This window comes from Armigeres subalbatus, chromosome 2, assembly GCF_024139115.2.
Source record: "Armigeres subalbatus isolate Guangzhou_Male chromosome 2, GZ_Asu_2, whole genome shotgun sequence".
In the NCBI taxonomy this organism is placed as follows: Eukaryota; Metazoa; Arthropoda; class Insecta; order Diptera; family Culicidae; genus Armigeres; species Armigeres subalbatus.
Genome location: NC_085140.1, coordinates 276,233,317 through 276,257,243, shown reverse-complemented (window position 1 = coordinate 276,257,243; position 23,927 = coordinate 276,233,317). Strand labels below are relative to the sequence as shown.

Genomic DNA, 23,927 nt, shown 5'->3' with positions numbered 1-23,927 from the left:
CAACACTGTTTTGATTGATCTGGATTTTGAGTCGAAAGTCAGCGAAAAGGACGGTTGGGCAAAGTGCTTTTTCACAAATACTTGGTTACAGTTTTCAAAATTGTTCCTCTGTTTCTCAAACCAAATTTTGCTTACTTATTTAACCCACTTTCTGTAATCCGTACTCTAAAAAAATTGTTTTTTGTTCGTTCACACCCCGTTATCAGTTCTAAAAATGATGGATAAGGTTTTAAATTTTATTAATGGTTGTTAAGGGTTTGGTTGAGTATATACTGTTATGTAATTCTCAAACGATCAAATGTTATCGTTTATCTGTCAATTACTCAATACTTGTTAGCTTCCGTTTTGGTCGCTTCTTGGTGCCAAATATCAAAAACATCCATTATCAACAAAATGCGACCTTAGTGACCACTATGCCATGGCAAGTTTATCACAAAGTCCCATATGAGTTTCGTTCGGCATTGTCCCTACACTCAATTATGCGAAGTATACTCATCGCTTCCCCAGTGAAGCATTGAACTATCCGCTCCAAAAGAAACAGGAAATTCCAATTGCCATGAGCAATCGCTTATCACCGTACCCTCCGAGAATTTCTTGCATACCCACTTTCTTTGCCGCCACTATCTATCGGATGGAACAGTGCGCTCACTACTGCGGTCTGTTGATCATCCAAATCTTCAATCAGTTCCACTGGACAAACACCAACGTTCGTTCAATAATAACCTTATCTAGTCACTTATTTGCTCAGATTGCGTCTGGTTCGGTTATCGATGCTCATACCCACCGTACCCCCGGCTCTCCACTCAGAACGTGATTCTTGTTACGTAACAAACATCAATCAACCTCCATCAACCTGCGGGGTAGGGAGGTCGGCCCGGCGGAGTCAGTCATCAATCGACCAAGCTTTCCACCGTGCACATTCTCAAGCCCAATAGAGTTCCCACATTTTCCCACGCAAACGCGCCAACGATGCCGATGGATACAACAATCGCTTCGTCGATTGTTCGGGGACCCTTCTCCCCACATGGGGTCAGACGGTGGGATCGGGTGGTGGCGACAGGAAAATACACATTACTTAAACATTGGCAGCACGATGATGAAGACGATGACAACGACGATGATGATGGAGACGATAAAGGCGAAGACCGAGTAGTTGTGGTTTTTTCTTTATTAATTATTAATTTGACATTTCCACGTCGCGTTGCCACCGCTCCCACTCGCTGGAAGTTCCATTGAAGCCCGCTGAACAAAAGGTTTGTTCACATGTGGCGCATTACTGGCTGCTGACTGCGTCGGCTGACGAAGGCGGCTCAAAACTCGCTACTCATTTACACTAATGTACCAGTCGTTGCCAGTCGAGACCAGCGTGGTGGAAGAATGTTGTGTACACACTGTTCTGGCCAAGGTGGAGCGTGGACCTCGAAAAAGCCAACTGGGCACTAACTCTGTGCAAGCGAGCACGAGTTGTCACAGTTTGCTGGGGCAAATCCGAGTCAAGGAAAATAGCATAAAAATATGGGCATTAAGCATTAACATTACCATGCTGCCCGAGACGTTTTATGCTCCGCCAAGCTCGGAGGAAAACTGCGAGACACTATTTTTAGTCCTCACGGTTCGTAATTGTGATCGGGTCTGCGCGCGTATAGTGCGTTGGATTTACCTGCGCAACGTGATTCCTTCCTGTAGACACACGGCCGTCCCATGCGACTATCTACAAGGTCGGAACCAACGGTTTGGCCCGGGGCAAAGCTTTTCAGGTAGAATCTGAGGAATCATAAATATCGTTTTTTTGTCAGTAAGGTCTTTTAAATGAATAGTGTTCCTTTGGCGAACAAACGTAGATTGTCATCGAGGGTCGCATGCGGAAGGTCTCCATTGCTAATTGTACGGTTGTTTTACACACAAGTGATTTATGATCTCAAAAGAGTTGTAGAGAGATCGCAAACATTATCTCGCATTTGTCAAATCAAAATACTTCTTATCGTTTATCTGCCAAATCGGCCCCTAATTGGATCGTTTATCTTCGCACTCGATCAGTAAACAGCGGACCTGGCCGAACTTGAGCGTTGATTCACACCTCAATCTCGGACGGAGTTAGATTTTGAAATCTGGTTTATAGAGTGGCCTTTAATGCCTGTTAACTCATACCAACGACTGGTCTACGGCGGCGGCGGCGTCGACGACGGTCGTGTGTCACGGCCTCGATAAATTTACACTCCGAAACACACACACCCGCCAGAAAACGCAACCGAATTGTGCACGCTCGTAAAAGAAACAGTCCCGCACCGTCGCAGCGACTTGTGTCATTCTTTTTTCGTCTAAATCTTAGCCAATCGGCACCAGCATGTAAGCAGTGGCACAACTCTCGGAGACCGTATAAACGTTACTTACCGGCGTAGTCGCATTACCTTTTTTCTACTATTATATTAAAATATTTCAATTAGCATTACTGGAAACAGTTAGGCTGCCTTTCAACTGGTTTATGCACCGCTAGAAGCCTTACCCAAGTCAGGGTAAGAGGATAAAATGTTGTCCCTCGGAGACTGGTGCAGCAAAAAATAGCACTCCCCGGAGCAAACCCTTGACGCGTAAATATGACAGCTGTTGTGTGTTTTGTCGGTTCTGGAAACGGCTGCCACAGGCCCGAATGAATTTAGGGTAAGCCATTGCCACGCACATATGGCGCTGCCGGCCCTTTTGCTGCGCGCAGATTTTCCCTTTCAGAGCCCGGGACGCGGAGACTCGTTCCATAAATCGGTCATTCAACCCTGCTGCTCGTTGATGCATTGCAACTGCACAACTGCGACAGATTAGCCAATTGGTGCACACACGATCGTCGGTCGCCAGACAGCGCAGCCACCACGATGATGCGGCACACAAATTAATTCAATTGAACTGATCGCTTTCACTTTCAACCAATAACAAGCGGCGTCGCACAGATGTGCGTTGACGCTGCAGACATTTAGCAAACTTTTGAGCAACGCAGATCATCCGAGTCTTGAGCGTTAATTTGGGTCAATGCAACCGCGTGCAAAATTTCCACTCGCGGAAGCCATCTGTTTCCATTATTAGTCATATCGCCGACGATCCCACGAGTTGCAGTTCTCCAGTAGATCCTTCCCAGAACCGAAGGCGGTTGGTTTCCAACGAAAAATGAACGCAGCAGCAGTGAAACAAAAAAAAATCATTGAAACTGATCGCGCTGCTGTGTGACGGCAGCGCTGCACACTTCCTTCTTCGAAGGCATAATCGAGTAAACAGAAAAAAAAACACACGGAGCCGATTATTCAAGTGCTGAGTGGGCAAAATTTTTGCCAGTCTCAAGGCTGCACTAATCGGCAGACTCGAGGAGGACGCTAGGTCTAATGGATTCCCACCGCAGCACCGTTGTTGAGCTCCAAGGATTCGAGGATTTTTATTTGGGGGGTAGTCGAACCGGTTTGTAACGGAAAATAGTCATGCGATTTGATGCGTCCGAGGCGGGCCCGATAGCACGTGGTGAGTACATCATGGATTTTATGTCATCCGGACGATGACATCGTGAGAATCCACAAAAGAGTTATGGATAAGAAGACATAACTTTTGGACCTTCTGTCAAAGAGGGAGACTCTTTCGGACGTTTTCTGAGTTTTAGTATTTGCAGCCTGGCCTAAATTTGGAAAGCTTTTTTTGATTTTGCTCGTTTTCAAAAGCGTTCTGACGAACTTTGACAAATTGATTGCAGCCTTCATATAACGGGCTTACATTATGTTAGCAGGCCTTATATTTGAACTTACATTCCTAATGAAAAATCGCTTGAATAAAGTTCTAAAACATGTTATCAGGCTATTATAATGATATTTCAATGATCTGAATAATGTGGGCAGTACCTTTCGTTTTCATCGAGCGGAACTACTCATCGTCGATACAAGATGTTCTAACCCATTGAAGGGCAAACAGTCTGTTTACCGAAATGAGTGGAATTTTTATGAGACTAAAAGAGAGGGAATGCGAAACCAATTGGCCACCAGATCCAGATTACAGCGTTGTGCGTGTATGATAAGTTTTGAAAACAGTATTTCCAAACATTTGCCTATTTCCCTAATGACATTCGTTTTTTTTTCAACTTAATAAAAACTTACTCAAATTTTCATTTCTTTTCTTATTTCAGGTGAGATATCAACGACGACCAACGGTGAGCCTTCAGCTTGGAGCAATCCAAATAAATAAATCGTTTTCAGCGGTGAGATGCACGTCTACGAAGCAGAACATGCTAAAGGGTGTTCGGCTCGAATTCCTATCTGGTTTAGACAGTTTTCGTATGGACCATTTTCCGACTTTTCTAAGCATATGTGGAGTCATAATAACCGGAGAATCATTCGGTAGAAAATTATTTGGCAGAAGGCCAATAGGCCGAATATGTCTTTTAGCCGAATAAGCCATACGGTGGAGATCGTTCCGAAAAAAATCGTTTGGCCCAAAAGATCGATTGTCAGAAAATGCCATTTGATGGAAAATGTTATTTGACCAAAAGGGTAATACATACAACCAAAAATGTCGTTTGACAAAACAGGTAATATGGCGAAAAATGTCATTTGGTCGAAAGGGTCATACAAGCGTTAATGTGGTTTGCTGAAAGGTTCAAATGAAAATATCATTTGGCTGAACATCCTTTGAAAAGTGTGCAGTGGTTAATGATAATTGCTAAGTATGCATTGAGATATGAGAAATAAGAAGTGACTTGTGAGACATTTCACTAACCACTGCTCATTTCATTGATAATAGTGAGGAATGAGAATAAATAAATGAAAAATAAGTAGTGAGATGACTGACTTTGCACTCCTCATTTCTTAATTCTCACGTCTCGCTGTGTAAAGTGAGAAAGGCGAAGTGTGAAGTGAGAAGTAAGAAATGTGGAGTGAGACGTCAGAAGTGAATAGTGAGACGTCTTACTTCCCATTTCTCATAAAAAATTAGATGTCTCATTTCTCACTTTTCACATCTCATTTCTCACTTCTTCTCACTGCTCACTGTTAAAATTAGAAAAGTATCAAGTGATATGTAAGAGAAGTGCGAGGTGAGGCACATTACTTCTCACATATTTTTCTCAATTCGCATCATTCACATCTCATTTTAAAATAAAAGTGAGAAGTAACAGGGAAACACAGAGATGTGAGAAGCATTAGTTCTCTCTTCTCTTTTCTCTATTGTTACTTCTCACTCCTCACAGTGAATAGTGAGAAGGTAGGAGCAACAAGTGAGGAATAACAAATGAGAAATGAGATGTCCGATTCTCATTTATTACTTGTCTTCTTACTTCTTCAGAATTATTCAGAATTTCCTTGGGAAATTCTTCAGAGTTTCTGTGGGAAATTTTTCGTAGTTTCCGTGGGAAATTCTTTGGAGTTGCCTTGGGAAATTTTCCGGAATTTCCTTGAGAAATTCTTCGGAATTTAATTGAGAAATTCTTCGGAATTTCCTTGAGAAATTCTTCGGAATGTCCTTGGGAACTTCTTCTGAATTCCCTTGGGAAATTCTTCTGAATTCCCTTGGGAAATTCTTCTGAATTCCCTTGGGAAATTCTTCTGAATTCCCTTGGGAAATTCTTCTGAATTCCCTTGGAATTTTTTTCGGAAATTCAGTGGGAAATTCTTCTGCATTTTCTTGGAAAATTCTTCGAAATTTTCTTGGGTAATTCTTCGGAATTGTCTTGAGAAATTGTTCGGAATTTCCTTGGGAAATTCATCCGGAAATTCCTCGGGAAGTTCTTAAAAATTTCCTTGGGAAAATGTAAGAAATTTACTCTTAGGAATTTCCTCGGAAAATTCTTACAAATTTCGTCGGGAAATTCTTAGGAATAGGAAGAATAGGAATTTCCTCGGAAAATTCTTAGGAGTTTCCTCGGAAAATTCTTTGGAATTTTCTCGGGAAATTCTTTGGAATTTTCTCGGGAAATTCTTTGAATTTCCTCGAACTTCTTTGGAATTTCTTCGAACTTCTTTTGGAATTTCTTCGAAATTCTTTGGATTTTTCGGAAAATTCTTTGAATTTCCTCGAAAATTCTTTGAATTTTCTCGATAAATTCTTTGAATTTCATCGAAATTCTTCGAATTTCCTCGAAATTCTTCGAATTTCCTCGAAATTCTTCAGAATTTCCTCGAAATTCTTCGAATTTCCTCGAAATTCTTCGGAATTTCCTCGAAATTCTTCGAATTTCCTCGAAATTCTTCGAATTTCCTCGAAATTCTTCGGAATTTCTCGAAATTCTTCGAATTTCCTCGAAATTCTTCGAATTTCCTCGAAATTCTTCGAATTTCCTCGAAATTCTTCGAATTTCCTCGAAATTCTTTGGAATTTCCTCGCAAATTCTTCGAATTTCCTTGAAATTTTTCGAATTTACTCAGGAAATTCTTCGAATTTCCTCGTGAAATTCTTCGAATTCTCAGGAAATTCTTCGAATTTCCGGGAAATTCTTCGGAATTTCCTCAGGAAATTCTTCGGAATTTCCTCGAAACTCTTCGAATTTCCTCAGGAAATTCTTTGAAATTTCCTCGAAATTCTTCGAATTTCCTCGAAATTCTTCGGAATTTCCTGACGAAATTCTTCGGAATTTCCTCGGGAAATTCTTCGGAATTTCCTCGGGAAATTCTTCGGAATTTCCTCGGGAAATTCTTCGGAATTTCCTCGGGAAATTCTTCGGAATTTCCTCGGGAAATTCTTCGAAATTTCCTCGGGAAATTCTTCGGAATTCTCGGGAAATTCTTCGGAATTTCTTTCGGGAAATTCTTCACGGCGATATGACCAGATCGGCCGAAGTCCGTGACGTTAGCCATGAGGACGTTGCAGTGATGAACTTAATTTTAAAATTAAAAAATCACATAAATAAAAATTTAAAAAAAACATGAGGACGTTGAGCATGTTCATTGGGCATAACGGACTTTGAGCATAATTCTACTTTCTTTATGTCATGGGCATTTTGTTCCCATTCGTCCATATGACATTTTCGGCTAAATGGCTCTTTCTAATCCGCCAATTAATATAATATAATCATCAATTAATAGTGGTGACGATATCAACGGGCTAAGAATTGTCAACAGATTTGGCAGCGCGAATGCTTTTGATGAAAATGACACCCAGCACTACATGACTCCGCACCTCTGCCTTCTGTGCGGTTAGAACTGTTTGTTCCTACGACGTCGACCAAGAATCATCAAACATTCTTCCCACCTGTACCGTCAGGACTTCCCCTTCCCACAATCGGTCAGCGAAAATTCCCACCCTCGGGACCTACTCACCGAAGCGCTGACCTCCCGGTGAGCAACTGACCGCAGCAGCACCTTTTCAGCTGTCAAAATTTACCCTCCGCACACTGCATCCCGTCAGCTGCTGCCTGTGCGATCACTTTTGCGCTCACTTTCCACCCAACCAGCAAACACACATTGTTCTTAATCATTAGCGCGAAATTAGCAGTCCATAACGCGCCCTGCCACCATTCGACGGGGTCGATCCACCGGGGCAGAACTATTTATTATTGCCGTACAGGCAGCCAGCCAGCAGTCGGTAGCAGCAGCACGCACTCGCGCGGCGCACTCACTCGGGTATAAATTTCACAATTGAACAAAAAGTTTCCAATGAATAATTTGAGATAATGTCTGATTATCATATTTTCAGGCGTACCAAACTAGAAAATATCATCTGTTCGAAGGTACGCTCGCCCTTCCCCGCCGGTCCTCTGTCGCATTCGATCGGCATCACCGCGCGTGTGTGGGGTGAGGGGCCCGCAGATTCCACATTGCGCTCAAGAGTTGCAATATCACTGGGTGCGGGTAATGATAGCACGAGACCCGGTGCGGTGATGGGTAAAGGCGGGCGTCGGATGCGTTGCACAGACTTTGCCTTTCGGTGCCATTTTCGACGGTTTTTGCACTCGTCGTCGCCGGGAATCACTTGGCTGAGACCGGTACATTTGGCTGCGTTTTATGGATTCTAGGTTTTCCATTCGAGCTCCGCTGAACTCCACCGACCGTACGCATAGATTCTCCCCGGTTGGGAAGTCACATGGACGACTAGAATAAGCGAACGAACGAACGAACGTCGACGCGGCGTTGAGCAGCAGTGCAGCCAACCGCCCAACGGATCGAAGCGCCTGCTGCTGTGCGCTTCCGTAACCGGTTTTTCGGTTTCGGTTGCCGGTCGGTGCTGAGTCAGCCAACACGGGGCCGTCTCTGTTCCGGCCGGGTCGTTCAGCGGCGCAGTTGTGCAGTGGGGTAGGGATTTTGGAGAGCGCCTTCGCTTTTTGTGTTCGATGCGATCCAGAGAGCGTCACTGTTCCGTACGGTTTCAGTTCACTAGCATGGAGCGAAATACAAAACTTGAAAATGCAGAAAACAAAAGTTATACAGCGTGGCAAGAGCAGTCAGCCGGGAGGGTAGGTGTACATGCAGCCGAAACCCCGAAACCCTTCGGGGAAACTGTGCCGGAGTCAGTTGGTTGAGTCGAGAGCAAGAGACGGTGGAAAAAAATAGTTAAGGTTCGGTGTTCAGTTCACGTTTCACTGAATTGAAAACAATATACATAAATGCGGTGTGCATGCTTCGGATCGATTGATCTCTCGAATGGATTTTTATGCTACGACAAGCGTCTGTTGTTTTTCACTGCTCTCGTGGAACAGTGCAGCTTGCCATATCGACAGTGAGACGACGGCGAAAATTTTTGCGCTACATATTTGGGACAGCGTAACGCAGCCAGCTGCCCACCAGCCCAGCTGCTCTCATGCCTAAAGTGGACCACACCGACTAGCGTCGGCCCCCCTATGGGGATTATTTTCCGCTGTTTACATTTTTGACAGCTGGTCCGTCACGGGTGTTGACAGACCGATGATAAACACACGCTCACCGTCGACCACCACAACCGCTTTTGCTTTCTAATGGGTTCGGCCTTGAAGCGTTATTCTAGCGGTCAACATAAAATTAGCCGTTGTCTGTCCGGCACGAAAAGCCAGTCCAGCATCTTCAGGCGGAACCCAATTAGCGTATTCAAATAAGGATAACGTGCGTGGCCCTCATTCTTCTCCAACGACGGCATAAGCTCATCTTTTCAAGTCTGATACTTAGAGAACCGGTTGAGTCAGAAAAACTTCTGTATTTGGGATCATCTGGTTTGGTTCAATGACATTTGCTTTTGTCTGTGCTCTAGCGTGGGACTCTACCAATCAAGTGTTACACCAAAAATGTGTCCCCTCGGCAATTGGAAAACCAATGCCCGCATTTCTCATCTCCACTCGAGAGCGATAGACAGGAGAAGGAAACTGTTTTGTTTACCCAGCGATGCGCGATGAAGATGAAGTGCGAAAGATTTTCCACTTGCTCCCATCACGCTTAGATAGCTCGCTAGGATCTGGTTTTCTTGTGGTTTTGAACATAAATTAAAACATCTGTTTTCATTAACATTCCACGGCCAGGCCTGTCGGATTTTCAGCTCCGCTTCCTCTCCCCGTTTCGTGTTGTTTGTTGCTCGCTCGGACCACCAACTCGTAACGCAACGAGGTCGAACCGGCGCGATCTCACGCAGTCGAAATGAAGTGTGCAAATCGGTTTCAGATAAATCAAACATTTTTGCTTACTTTATGAAACTCTTGGCGCGGTCGATATTTGCGTTCGACCATCAGCGCCGTCTTGCCGTCGTTTGCGCAAAGTGTCACTTTCGACGGACTGACTCACTCAATCAATGCTGAATCGAAACGACAGCGCGGCGCTGGCTGCCGGGCGGCGGTTGTTGGCGACGTCGCACATTAGAATATCTGAGGCGACCTGCATGACCGAGTATACAGTTCACTAACTGACAATAGATTTCCGTCGGTTTCGCTTCGCCGTTCCCGAGCCCGTGGCAAACGATGCGATAAGTGGAAATTTTTCGCTAACGACGCGTACCGAAACATTGTTGGTCCCTTCGCTCCGCTGCGTCCCGTTCCAGGGTGGCGCATCTTCCCGCGGTCAAGAACGCGCTCTAGACCTGTCAATCGATGAGGCGATCTCGGTGGTTCGGAATTCTGAGTCAACGGGAAGCGTCGCTTCAAGGAAACAGCAATCTGAATACTCGTTTTATCAGCTCGCTTTTGTATTTTGTTTACAAAGAAACGGACGAGCCAAAGCGACGACTACAATGCAACGGTTCATTCCGCAGCAAATGACGTTGTTTGTTTACGGTGGAATTATTTCGCTTTGTTTTGTATACGAGCGGCCTTATCGCGAACCGACTATCCCACCCGGGGAAGCAGCTGAGCGGACTGATAAGGACGGATCGTGCTTCAGTTCCGTATTGCTGGCGCATACAAACAATCGCCCCTGAGGTTATGCGAGATCCGAATAGAGCCTGGGATCGCGTTCGTAAGTTAATTTAATTAATTAATTTTGCTGTGGGCACTGCCGCTATTACCAACTAATGCGTAGATGATCCGTGGCTGACCAACGACAGCTGCAGACCGCCAGGAAGAACGTGACGGATGTACCTAATTACCCAGTCAACGACTTCGGAAAGACTTGTACGTTATCGTGGCGGTTTAATTAACTTATTGAACGGCTACCAAATTGGTAGCAGTCGTCGTCGTCGCTGCCGTCATTTTAGCCAATTCACAGAAATCATGAACAACTCGTGAGCAGCATGACAGATGTGGGCGGTTGACGTGGTTGGATTTCAAGCTAAAGCGCGAGAACGGTCTGTTTGACCTTCACTGCTGGAGCCAATCACGACTCGGCGTAGATCGAACGTTCGATTCATTAGCGACACTTTTACATCGCTCTGGCTCTCAAGAGCTAAATGTTAATTGGTTCTAATGTACGTTGCCAAATGTTAATTGCAACGGAGTTCCAACCACGCGCATTTTATGAGTTATTGCAATGTTGACAGTTAAACGATAAAACGTTTGAGCTGGCTGGAAACGGGATATTTTTTTCACTCGAATGCAACATTTGTATCGACCACGTGTGATGATGGAATTCCTGAAAACAGCACGTTCGAGTCGAGCGGAAATCCAGGCCGTTTCTCAGCGCAGCTGACACGTCCAACTCGCACGCGTTCAGCAATTCATTTCAATGTAGAACAGTCCTTTGTTTAGCTTCAATAGAGATGCAAAACAGGGGGCTAACCAGTCTCCCGCGCTTTTACGAACGTCATCGGTGATTAGATCTCAACTGAGAAATTCCTTGTGCGCTAATCAGGTTTTCGCGGTTGAATCACCGATAAAACCGTTGGCAAACGATAAGAATTACACGTTTTTTATCGTTTTGCTACATTCAAAAGAACGTTCCCACCATATGCTGCGCATGGATGGGTTAGTGCCTCCCAGTACATTGTAATTTGTCTCCGTGACAGGAAATCGAACGAAACCGCGCGGTGGACAGCGCTTGGCTAATTTCGGCCATCACAATGGCAATCAATCACCGTGACACTGCCGCCGAGCGGTAATAGCGCGCACTGCAACCGCAACTATTGTCAGCCGCTTTGCATTCGATGTCCGATACAGCTGCGGTGGTAATCAAAGTGCAACGAAAATGGACACACGAGCCCAGCACTACGAATCGCGCGCGCGCATGGTAAATCAGCCTACGCCAAAGCGAATAAATTCCCGCTAACATATGAGCGTGTGTGAATAGGCAATGAAATATTGTATAATAAATAATAATAATTATGACCTTGGCCACTTTATTAGCAGCTACTTATTGTTTCGCCGCGGGGCCGTGTGCGCGCGTAGAGATGTTGAATAATCTCAGCTGCTTTTTCCTGGTTTTCCTCTCCCTCGCTCTCTTGCGGTTCACGCTATCTTTTGCAACCGATAGTTCCTCCGGTATGACAGCATGGCGGCGTGCTTTCAAACACAGCACTAGATAACGTACAGCGCACTACCCAGCTGGTAACCCTAATCGGACGGGAGAGGCTCTCTACTCTCTCCTGCTCTTATGCGTTCGCGCGAACTCGCGGAGCGGTAACGGTTGCGCACGCTAAATCTCCCGTTCAGCCCGAAATCTCTCGCCTGCTCTCGGGACATCTCGTTTTTGTAATTTAAAATCAAACAAAAGAGCGTGAAATTGATGCTAATTGTCCAACTTTGTCATCACACGCTTGTGAACGTCACCCTTGAGGATCGCCGTGATGCCGTGATCGCTTTGAACTGACCTATGTATAGTTTTGTGCTATAGTACAAGATAGGACGCAACTTTTAAAGGCCGCGCATAAACCATCCTGCTCTATTTTCAACGGAATGACGGAATCATCTCGGCCGACTTTAGGAACGATGGTCACTGACATTGCGAAGCCGCTAAAATACAGTTTTGGCGTGTGGCGGCAGTGCTCCGCTACCACAGCCATTCGTCACTTTTTTATTTATTTCCCAATAGGAGAGCAACGGTCAATATGCGCTCCCTAAGCAAATCTTCGAATTTAACGATGATAACAATCGAAAGTAAATTCTTCGGAATTATCTTGGGAAATTCTTCGGAATTTCCTTGGGAAATTCTTCAGAATTTCCTTGAGAAATTTTTCAGAATTTCCTCGGGAAAATCTTCGAGGAACTTCCCGAGAAAATCCAGAAGAATTACTTCTGATATTACTGTTGGAATTTCGCCGGGAAAAGTTCGGAATCTCCTCGGGAAATTCTGTGGATTTTTTCTGGAAATTCTTCAGGATTTTCCTCTGGTCTTTTCTCAGATTTTTAGGCTCGTTTTGTTCTGCAACCAAAGTTAATAAATGTGTGTTTTGTTATGGAACTTTTCAAAAACTTGACTTGAGATTATGTATCTTTACTAATTTGTCTTTCTAGACAAATGTCAAGATTTTATTCAGAAAGTGTTTCATCTAGTGAAAAAAAAAACGGAACGGAAGCTTATATTTCATCACAGCGAATGAAAACACTAATTTATTTTATTATAGACGTCTTGACCCTCCTTTACCGTGCGGTAAGACGCGCGGCTACAAAGCAAGACCATGCTGAGGGTGGCTGGGTTCGATTCCCGGTGCCGGTCTAGACAATTTTCGGATTGGAAATTGTCTCGACTACCCTGGGCATAAAAGTATCTAAATTTAGTGATCTGAAAACACATTTAGGCATTAGCTGCCATCGATGTTGTAACCTAACCCAGAAATTGGAAATGCTCTTATTAGCTGACAGGCGCATTTTACACCGACTTCCCCTAAACGGTTGATACTTTCGAGTCCGTAATGCGGTCGTCCCGGTTCGAAAAGATCGCAGACGACGCGCACCCGATGAAGGTGTCGAAAAAATATTGTTTGTTTTTATCGTTTTCGTCGCGCGGCTGCGATCGGCGGGAACGAAGACGTGATCACGGGCCAGTCCTCGACCGTGTGGGGCGGCCGTTCAGTTCATTGGAGTTCGCCGTCGCTTCTGCTGGTATGTAGGAAAATTAATCGCCACTCGAAGGACGGGCTCTGATCTTGAAAATCCAACAACGAACCGTAGACCGCGAATGAATGATGATCGCGGCTTCGGACGCTGTTTTACTGAGCATGCAGGAAATGTCACCCTGGTTTATGAGTCCAGCAAACTACCGACAGCGCAGCGACAAACAACGGTAGCGCCGTAGTTGGAACACACGAGACTCCATTGTCAGCAAACGGTGCGGCGGCGCTGGCTGATCGAGCGCGTGGTCCCAGTGGAGGTCACACTGCACAATTTGCATAAATTTTGACGGGCGGAATCAAGTTTCTTAACATGGCTGTCTGGCTGAAGTTGCGTGTGCGAGAGTGCCTTTTTGTTTTCAGTAAAAGGTCAACAGCGTCGTATTTTATTGGCCGCTCAAGTTGTCGTGTCCCTTGAGGCGCGAGCACGCATGTCTTGATCGCTTTGTTTTAGGCTGGGATCAGAGACAAGCGAGGGCAACACAGACCGATCGAGACACAATCAAGTTTGTCGCTTTTGAGTACATTTTTAGCTCATTTAGGAAGTGTCCAAAATGTCAATGGTGTGTGCAACAGATGTTTACGTTTTGTTTGTCAATGAATTAAAGAATTAAGTCTTTTCTGCTTTGACGAAACTTGATTGAACATGAGTATAGAAAATGACGTATGCAGTTAAAATGTTTAGGACTCCAAGAAACAGCTGTTTTTTATTTTTTATTAAAGAGGCTTGCAGCTCTAGGCTGGCTCACCTCTGAAGGATACAGCTCATAGAAATTGAGAAATCAGTAAGCAAAAATTTCCTTCGCCATGGGACAGCTGTCCCTCGCATTTCTTTGGTCGGTAATTAATTGAGCAACGCACTTTTTGTGTCCCTGACGTTTCGTACACACATGTAAGTATTGCATAACACGCTGCACTCTATAGTGAACTACGGCGAATACTGTTGCCTTGCGTGAAAAAACAGACAGAGAAGTAGCAAAACTTCACCGACTTTACATCGAAATCCGAGCATGGCTCTGCAGCAGAAACATTTAAACCGTTTAACTGACCTTTCAAATGGACATAGTGCGCGACGGTAGTGGACAATTGCCGCCACTGCCAGTCGTTCGGTATTAATAGACCCGACACGCCCCCCTTTCCATCCGTTTCGCGTACATACGATGATTAATCGCCTCGGTGACGAAAGATTTTTCCTGCACTTTTCCGCGTACTCCCACTGCACTGCTGCGAATGCGACTCGGCTCATTCAGCTCGACAGCGAGAAACTGGCGCAAATTGGTCGAGCGGTGAACGCGCGAACCCGCTCGTCACTCCTGAACGCAGCCGCCAGTTCCGATTGTAAAGGTTATGTAAATACGAGTGCCGCTGCAGCCGCCACCGTATCGTGCCGCGAAAAACAGCATAAAAAAGTGCAAACTTTGAATGAACATTCGCGCGTTTAGGCTCGCCAGTTGGGTCGCCATCGTTGAAGGTTAGCTCCATTACGATCGCTGATCATCGCTGACGGACCTTACGTAACCCAAGCCCGCCGCAATGTGGTGGTCGTTGAGGCGGCGATCATGTGGCTCTGAGCGCACTTTGTTTGTTTTTGCACTGCACTCACACAACCGAAGGCAGCGGCCGCACAATCGAGGCGGAAAACGATCAAATCACAGCTATTTGCACAATGAGTTTGCAAATGAATATCCAGTTCCCCACATCAATAGCGCAAATCACCGGAGATCGCTGTGTCACGGGGCACCAACTGGCCGGGCAGCTTTATTTTGTGAACACGCTGTCCGGAGATTGTGTGCCGCCATAAAAGGCCGTGCAGACGCCGTTTCCCACACATACAGCAAAGCGCCATATGTGTTTGCGCGCGCTGCCCAAAGTCCAGCATATGATGCCTAAAGGTGGTCATCCTCCTCCTCGAAGAAGCAGGTGAGCGTCGTCGTCGTCGCCGCTTTTCAGGTTGAAAAAACTTGCTCAGGGTCATCTTTGTGAATCGTCTGCACACGCTGCTGCTTCCGCGAGTTGGACGATCACGTACCAAGCCAAGGTCAAGCTCACCGCGTGGAGAATGGGAAGCTTCGAGCGAAGGCTTCTTTCGATCGTATTTTTCTCGCGGCGTCGCTGTAAGCCACAGATGTTAAGTTAATGAGGTCCCAGTGCGACACACCAAATGACAAATTGTGTAAGCGATAGGTTTTTTTTTTCGAGCTGCCTTTCACCTTTCGATGGAGGTAAAGAAAGACGCATAGGTTCATATGTTCTGTAATATGAGCCTTATACGTCCTTCAACAGTTAAATGGGGGAGAAAGCGAATACATGGGGAAAGAAGGGTAAATAAGCTGCTGCCTCGATGTGGCGGATATGGTAAATTAATACGATTTTCGGGAGAACGACCTTCTGCCCGCTCGGCAAACAGTCCTTCCGTCCCGCCTGACACACTTCTGCGCTTCCCACTTCCGTTCGGGGAGGATTTTCACACGATCCTCCCGTTGCATGCGGTTTTTCTGGCATATATCTATGCGATCGCCATTAGCAGCCGTTTGTGCAATTTTCGCCCCGCATACTGATGGGATCGCTGATCAATTGCCCTTTGGCGGCGATCGGGCAAAGAAGAAGTGACAGTTGAACGATAAGTATCGTGTGATGTAATTCAAAACAACCTTCCTTTACGCATACGATTACGGCGCTGCTGGACAGAGTGTTTAACATCCATTTAACAGCTGTCATTCAATTTGCACTGCGATGTGACGGAGATGGCGATGCGTTGCACGTGGAGGTCTTTATGGGACAGCCTTGTTGTTTCCTAAATGGCTTGTAATGACTGCGGACCGGGTGCCATTTCGAAGCTAGTTTTTATTTTTCGTATCGAATCGATCTCGCCAATAATAGTACTGGTTCGACCAGGTGCCACGATCATGGGTTCATAAAACCATATTACGCGTGACATTTAGCGTACGTACGAACAGTTTTGTAATGGAAAGTGAAAATTGATTTTTTTTCTCCATGTTCACTGATGTTATAAAGGTAACGTTCACCTGAAGCATAAACATGTTGGTGTTTAAATTTAAAATGCCATGCCATATATAAATTATTTTCATCTGCTACGATTTTATAGCACTAATAACGTTTGGCTTTATTTGTACGACATAAAAATATTTAAATTGATCGTTTGTAGTTCCCCAACCATCCGATTGCTGACCGAAATCAGCTACCACAATCTTGTTAATGTTCCTTTATAAAGAGTCAATTACTTGGCGTTTGGATATGTAAATAAATCAGGTTTTAGGATGGTATTAGCAAACAATGTTTTGTTTTATAAAAAATACTATAATTCCTCAATGTTACAAACGTTTAAGATTTGTTAGTTTGAATGTGAAACCAATAAAGCTTGAAGTCACGTTCAAAATGTGACTTGAACAAAGTCAGTATTTTATCGTTTGAAGTCGTAATGGAACTGGTGCGTTTCTTTTTAACCACAAAAATAAGCACCAAGTTGAACTAAAAGGAACAAACCAGTTCATTGCTACGCTCTAAACGGCACTAATGAAATATGACAAATTGGCTGAGTCGTGCTCAATTTCGCAAAAGCAAACTGCATTCACAGGCTGTGCAACTTCGGAACCGCACGGTCCGTACGCACGCATAATTCTACGACCGGTGGCGCCTCTGGTGCGGCTCGCCGACACTACCGAACAATCGATATATCGACCAGGTCAAGAACCCTTCGCTTTCTCTGGCATAAGCCAACGGGACTACTGCTCACCCCCCTCGTTCGTCTACCCGATGATGACTCAATGTGTGAATAGATACCGCGCGAGTGCCTCGCACCCCTACGGCCAGGCGACTGGATCTTATGACTAGGATTGCGACTCGCGCGAAAGCGCAAGGGTAGGTGTGTGTATGCGTGTTTACGATAATTTTTCCTGATTGTTTCCCTAGCTCGTGCCCACCGTTCGCCCGTTAATGCAGAACGTTACCTTTATGAAAGGTAGCCCCGTATAACCCGTGGCTATTGGCTCTGACCGTTACTTACCGAGACAAAACAAGCGCCGCACCACTCGGCCGTCCAGCTGATTGAAGGATAAACGGTTGGTCCGGTATCTAATAATTCACCAGGCGACAACGGCGCCCCCCGAAGTATTAACAATGTGTGTCCATGTGGGATTGGTCTTTAAATTCAGAGCACTTTAAAAAATAACCCAAAGTTCTTTCAGCAGCAAGGAAACCGCACCCCGGAACGGGTAGAAAGCTGATGTTGTTTACGCACACCATTCCGTGCTACAACCCCTCGTTTCAAACATAAACACAAACACCAATAGGCGAACCCCTCGTCCAGATGCTACGCCACAGAAACAAAGCTGGAAATTTATTATTTTATTTGGGTGTGGAAATTTGTCATACAGTATCGACCGGGTTCGAACTGGAAAAGCACGTTTCTTCTTGCGCCCAAGGGGGATGTTTCCCGTATATACACACAGTTGGAGGAAACCGTACATGGACGAGGGATGCTGTCGCTTTTCGCTCCCTCTCGGAACACTGCGCATGATCCGGCTGCGCGCTGCTGGGGATGGTAAATGAGATGAAACCATTTACCGAATCGAATCCATATCACACGGCAAAAGTCGTCTCCGGATGCTGCGGCACACGGCTGACTTTTCCCATCCTTTCGCTATGTACAGAAAAAGAAAACGAACACACAAACATCCACATAAAAGGGGATGACGCTTTCAAACGGTAATTCGAATCGCCTTTCGCCAGCAATCTCTGGCAACGGGGTTACGTGACGTTTAATCGATAAGTTTCCTCGTTTCGAATGATTTATGTTTTATTTTCGACGAACGATCGCCCGTGAACAATAACTATCGATTATTGGCAGCGCACAGCCTTTGTCGCCAATTCTGCGGTGTTCAACCAGCTGGGGTGACATTTGGATGATAATAAGGCAGTGGTGTAGCATTCAAGGTTATCCTTGCGGCTCCACGATCGATTGAAAATTAGTTTGACATTTAAACGATATAAAGAAGCGAATTGGCATCAAATGGTTGATTTGCTAATTATCTGGCGGAAGTTGGGGCAGCACATTGTGATTGTTTGCCTTCAATTTTCTATACTGGACCGTCCAGTGGATGATTCGCGCAAGGCATCATGCTTTAAAACTCACAAGTACTTAGTACGTTTGTCGACTAAAATGAAAGGTAAACATTAATTATCCCGAACCCCAAGCACCATCAGGGGTGGCATCTTCCCACCTTGGAGTTCTAACTTGCTACGCAAAACCTTTACAACAATGCATTTACTAAACTACCATTGTCGCCGGAGCTGGGAAAAAGCACCAGCTGATTCGGAACGTTTGAGTGCCGTCTGGAATCCAACACTGCGCGTCCATGGATAAGATTGACACACAGAAACAGGGGTGTGCAATTATCTGGCATGATTCATCATCATGCAAACTTCCGATCCAATCGAACCCGCTTCCAATAATGCCTATAATGAGGCGCACTTAATCATGGCTGGATGCGTCATTCCACAGGAAGCCGGTCGACGATGATGGGGGTTCATGTACGCGAACGTGCAGCATTGCCCTTTTAATCCTGTTCGCGTCGAACTTCGTGCATGTTTGGACCCGGATAGTGAAGGGGATTATATCGGGCTGTGTATCGAACCTCGGGATGCGATGGATTCGATCGGGTGGTGGTTTCTCCCATGTTCGTGTGGGTGTGCATGTTTTGTGTCACTCATGTGTACATATTTGCGATTAATTTTAATGAAAGGATTCAGATTGAATAGTGGGTGAGCATTTGTCGGTTGCTGGATTTAAAATGGATGAGCTGCATGAATGCTGGGGGTACGGATTTGAACAGACGATACATCGTTTAACGCCGGTAACAGGACACTCGTCTAATGTTTCATGTGAAATTCGTCTTAATTGTCGAGTAATTTTCCACGGACAACTCTGATTTTCAACAAGACATTTTTCTAAATTTAAACAGGAAACTCGTCTAAATTTCCACAAAAAAATCGTCTTACATTTTCTGGGAAACTCGTCTAAAATGTCTTCGGGTCTTCTTCTTCTTCTTTCTATTGGCATTACATCCCCCACTGGGACATTGCTGCCTCGCTGCTTAGTGTTCATTCAGCACTTCCACAGTTATAACCCCGCGAGGTTTCTAAGCCAAGGCACCATTTTTGCATGAAAATTCATAGAAAACTATTATTTTTTGATCTTTCATACAATTTATATGAAGCGAAAAAATATTGAAAGACTTTGCACCCATTTTTCTCAAAACAAACTTTTTGTCACTTACACCCCTTTGCGTTTGACCCCCTCAATTATTACAAGAAACTCGACTGAATTACGATGGGAAATTCATGTGAATCTCTACGCATAATTCGTTAAAATTTCAATTGGAAATTCGTCCTCAAATTCATGGAAAACTTATCTAAATTTCATTTAAGAAAATCGTACACGGCTTCCTCATCTAAATTTCCACAGAAATCTCACGGGAAACTCGTCTAAATGTCGTTTATTTAGAATTCAATTTAAAAAAAAAAAAACAGACTAAATTGCCTCGTGAAACTCTTCTGAGTTTCCTTTTCAAACTTGATTAGGTTTCCATAAAGGAAGCTCGTCTCAATCTCGTTCAAATTTCGATGGAATTCTCATTGAAATTTCAGGAGAAGTTCGTCTAAATTTCCACTTGAAACTTGTCTGAAGAAGGAAGGAATATAATTAGGTGGTTTTTACATTTTGAAGACTTTTTACATGAAACTAAATGAAATTTTAACTCTAAATTTGTCTGAAAATCCCCTGAAAACTTGTTTCAACTTTCACGGATCTCATCCAAATTTCCTTTGCCAAGTTTCCACGGTAAACTTATTTGAACTATCACGGGAAACTCGTGAAAGTTTCACCAAGAAGCTTGTCTTAATTTCCATGGGAAACTCGTCTGAATTTAAATGGGAATCTCGTCTATTTTCACGGAAGATTCGTCTAAATATTCACACAAAAGCAGTCTAAATTGCCACGCGAAACTCATCACATGTAACTAGTCCACTTAAAACTTGATTTAGTTTCCACGAGAAATTCGTCAAAATTTACACGATAAGACTTTCCTCTGAAACTTGTCTAAATTTCCACAAAAAAACTTGTCTAAATTTTCATGGAAAACTAGTCTAATTTTATAATGGAAACTCGTCTAAACATTTTTAATCAAAATATCGTTTAAATGTCAACGGAAAAATTTCGTTGGGAAACTCCTTGAACAGTCCACGAGAAACTTGTCAAAATTTTCACGGGGAATTCGTCTATAATACAACAAGATGCTTGCCTGAAATTCCAAGAAAAGCTCATCTTAATTTGACGGGCAACTCTTCTAAATGTTCACGCTAAACTCGTCTGAATTCCCATTTGAATTTTGACATTTGAAACTCGTTTGTTTTTACACGGTTATTCGTCAAGTTTCCATCGAAAACTAGTCTACATTCCCACAAGAATCAAGTCACAGTTTTCATGGGAAACTCGTCTTAATATCGACGGAATGTTTATCTAAATTTCCACAAGAAACTCCTCGTAATTTTCACGAAAAAAATGTTTGAATTTCTACATTTACATTTCTAATTACACCTTGTATGATTTTAAACGGTATATTTAACTGATTATCTACAAGAATCTCGTCTTTATTTTCAAAATACAGTCGATCTCCACTACGTGGAGAAAAACTCGTCTAAAATTTCACGGAAATTTATTTAAATTTTCACTAGAAAACCGACCCAATTTCCACTTTTACTCGGCTTCAAACTCAACTGCAACTGGTCAGGGTTCTGCCGAACCGCACCACATTGGACCAGCCCTTGTTAGGGTGACCATATGACATTTTCCAAACGACGACAATTCCTCCAAATCTTGCCAAAAAGGAGGACATTTGATTGAAAAAGGAGGACATGAGAAACAACCAAATCAAACACAAAACCTCTTGTATTTGATATTAAAATGACAGATTTTTCTGGATGTCGAGTCAAATATGACATACAAATTTATTAAAATAAAAAAAAAAAACAAAAAAAAAGGACTCACCATCTTCATAATGGGATTCAATTAAACAAGCTTTAACCTATTCTAATAATGGTGGACAAATGTTTGATATATCAATAAGCTGGCATTTAGGGCAGCATTGCACAGAATTTTAGCAAGAAAAACTGACATATGGTTAATTTTAAATGACTTAAGGTCACTCCTGACGGAATCCAAGTTCCAAAGTGCTCGCGTTTTCGGGGGCACACCACTCGATTCAGAGGCGCACACGGCATACAAAAAACAAGGCAGGCTCATCACGTATGTAAACATTCAGTTTGAATGTAAACATGTGACGTCACTGCTATCTTCGCACAGGCTGGACCGAGACGATACTCTACGGTCGCAGCATGCTTACTTTTGTACTCCAACATGTGGCGATAAAATATGCGTCACATTCGAAGTGTCATTTTTCTAACGAGCCTACCTTGTTTTCTGTAAACCGTGGGCGGCGCACAACTGTCATTTTTGTCGATTTAGCTTTGCTGCGTCGCAGCATGCGTGAAATAATAAAAATGACAGTTGTGCGTTGTTTCCGTATCGAGTGGTGTGCCCTTGAAAACGCGAGCACTTTTAAGCTTGGATTCCGTCAGGAGTGACCTTAACCATCGCATGCAATTCGAAACGATGAGCATAGACAACTGATGGTATATTACACTGAGTAGAACTGCGCAGAATATTTCTTGAATATCAACAAGAATGAAGCTAGACGGCGTACACCGTTAACTGTATGTCCACGAGGATTTCAAAAGTTGTTTGTAGAAATACAAAAATGTTTTCAGGGTGATTGTAATAGCGGGGACTTTCATGGCGACTTTTCAGCTTGGTGGAGTGTTATTTCATCGTCTTGAGCCTTAATGCCGATACTTTAGTCAATATTAATCATTTTTAGCGATATTCGCATAAAAGTCCCATACACCAAATGAGTCAAACCACGTTTTTCAACTGTGATTTCTTCGGAGAAGTTGTTTGTCACCTAATTTCGATGAACCTTGTTAAAAAATTCAAAATTCCAGAGCCTGCTGTGATGATTTATTTGTTTTTTTTTTAAGAAAGACCCAACAATGAAATTCGATCAGTAATTGTACTTTATCAGCAAATTTACTGTTTATTATTATTCATAATCAAGGATAATGAAAGAATACACGATTCGTGACAGTGATCCAGTTACAAAAAAAAGATTTCTGTCGATTAATCTCGGAAAAAGGTCAATTTTATAGTATTTTCCACATATGTCGTTTATGTGATGGGGCAGAGTCGGGCAGGCGTTTTGATTGGCAATGGACAGAAAAACTCATGGCCTTTTTATACATTCCGAAGACATTTTTTTTTGATATTGAGTTTGACTGAAGACCATGCCAATGAAAATTACCCCTTATGATTTTCGATTAGTCAAAGTGATAAATAATTAAACAGCATGATAAAATGAAAAAAATTGAATGGGAAATTTTTTGGTAACGCTTGGTGCGATTTGACTGAACTCCGACCAACTTGTCCTAAATTTCACGGTTTATTCGTCTAAATTCTCACGGGAAACTCGACTTTATTTCCACGGAAAACTCGTCTTAATTTCAGCAGAAAAATCAACTTAGTTTCCACAGGTAATTCAACTGAATTTCCACGGGGAAGTCGTCTACATTTTGCACGACTAAATCGACTTTATGTCCTCGAGAAACTTGTTTTAATTTCAGTTCAAAACTTGTCGACTCGTCTAACTCGTCTAAAAGTTGACGGAAAACTGGTCTGAATTCCCACATAAATCGCGTCTCAATTCCCACTGAAAATTTGTCTGAATTGCCATACTAAACTCGTATGAATATTTACTTGAAACTCTTTCCACAGAAAACTCGTCCAAAATTTCAATTACAATTCGTTTGATTTTTAACGGTTCACTCGTCTAAATTTCAACTCGTCTACGCTTTTACGGAATACTAGTTTCAACATCAAAGAAAACTTGTTTAAATATCGACAAGAATCTCTTCTTAATTATCACGGGAATATCGGCTTCATTTCCATAAAAAAAATTTTTTTTGAATTTTCACGGGAAATTCGACTGCATCTCCTCGGGAAACTAGTCTAAAAATCGACTTGAAACCCACCGGGAAATCGACTTAATTGCTACGCAAAACTACCTTTATATCTTCAGTACTCTACGAGGGTTCCACACAGAACTCGTCTAAATTTCCACTTACAATTCTTTTATTTTTCCACAGTTAACTCGTCTAAATGGCTGCGATTTTCTCGTCCTTATTTCAACGGAAAACTCTTCTACACTTTCGCGGCAGACTCGTCTTACTATCGACAGAAAACTCGTCAAATTTTTAACGGGAAAGCCGTTTAAATTTCCGCGCCAATCTCGTCTAAACTTCTGCGAGAAACTCGTCATAATTTACGCGGAGAACTCGTCTTTAATTCGACGAAAAACTAGTCGAAATTCTGACGGAAAATTTCATCTGAATCGTTACGTAAAAACTCT

At 43.5% G+C, this 23,927-nt stretch overlaps 1 protein-coding gene across 7 annotated transcripts in view; it reads left to right on the top strand.

Annotated features, from left to right (window-relative positions):
* The window catches only part of LOC134212280 (protein gustavus-like), a 748,069-nt gene that overhangs the window by 709,301 nt on the left and 14,841 nt on the right, over positions 1-23,927 (top strand). The window lies entirely within an intron of this gene.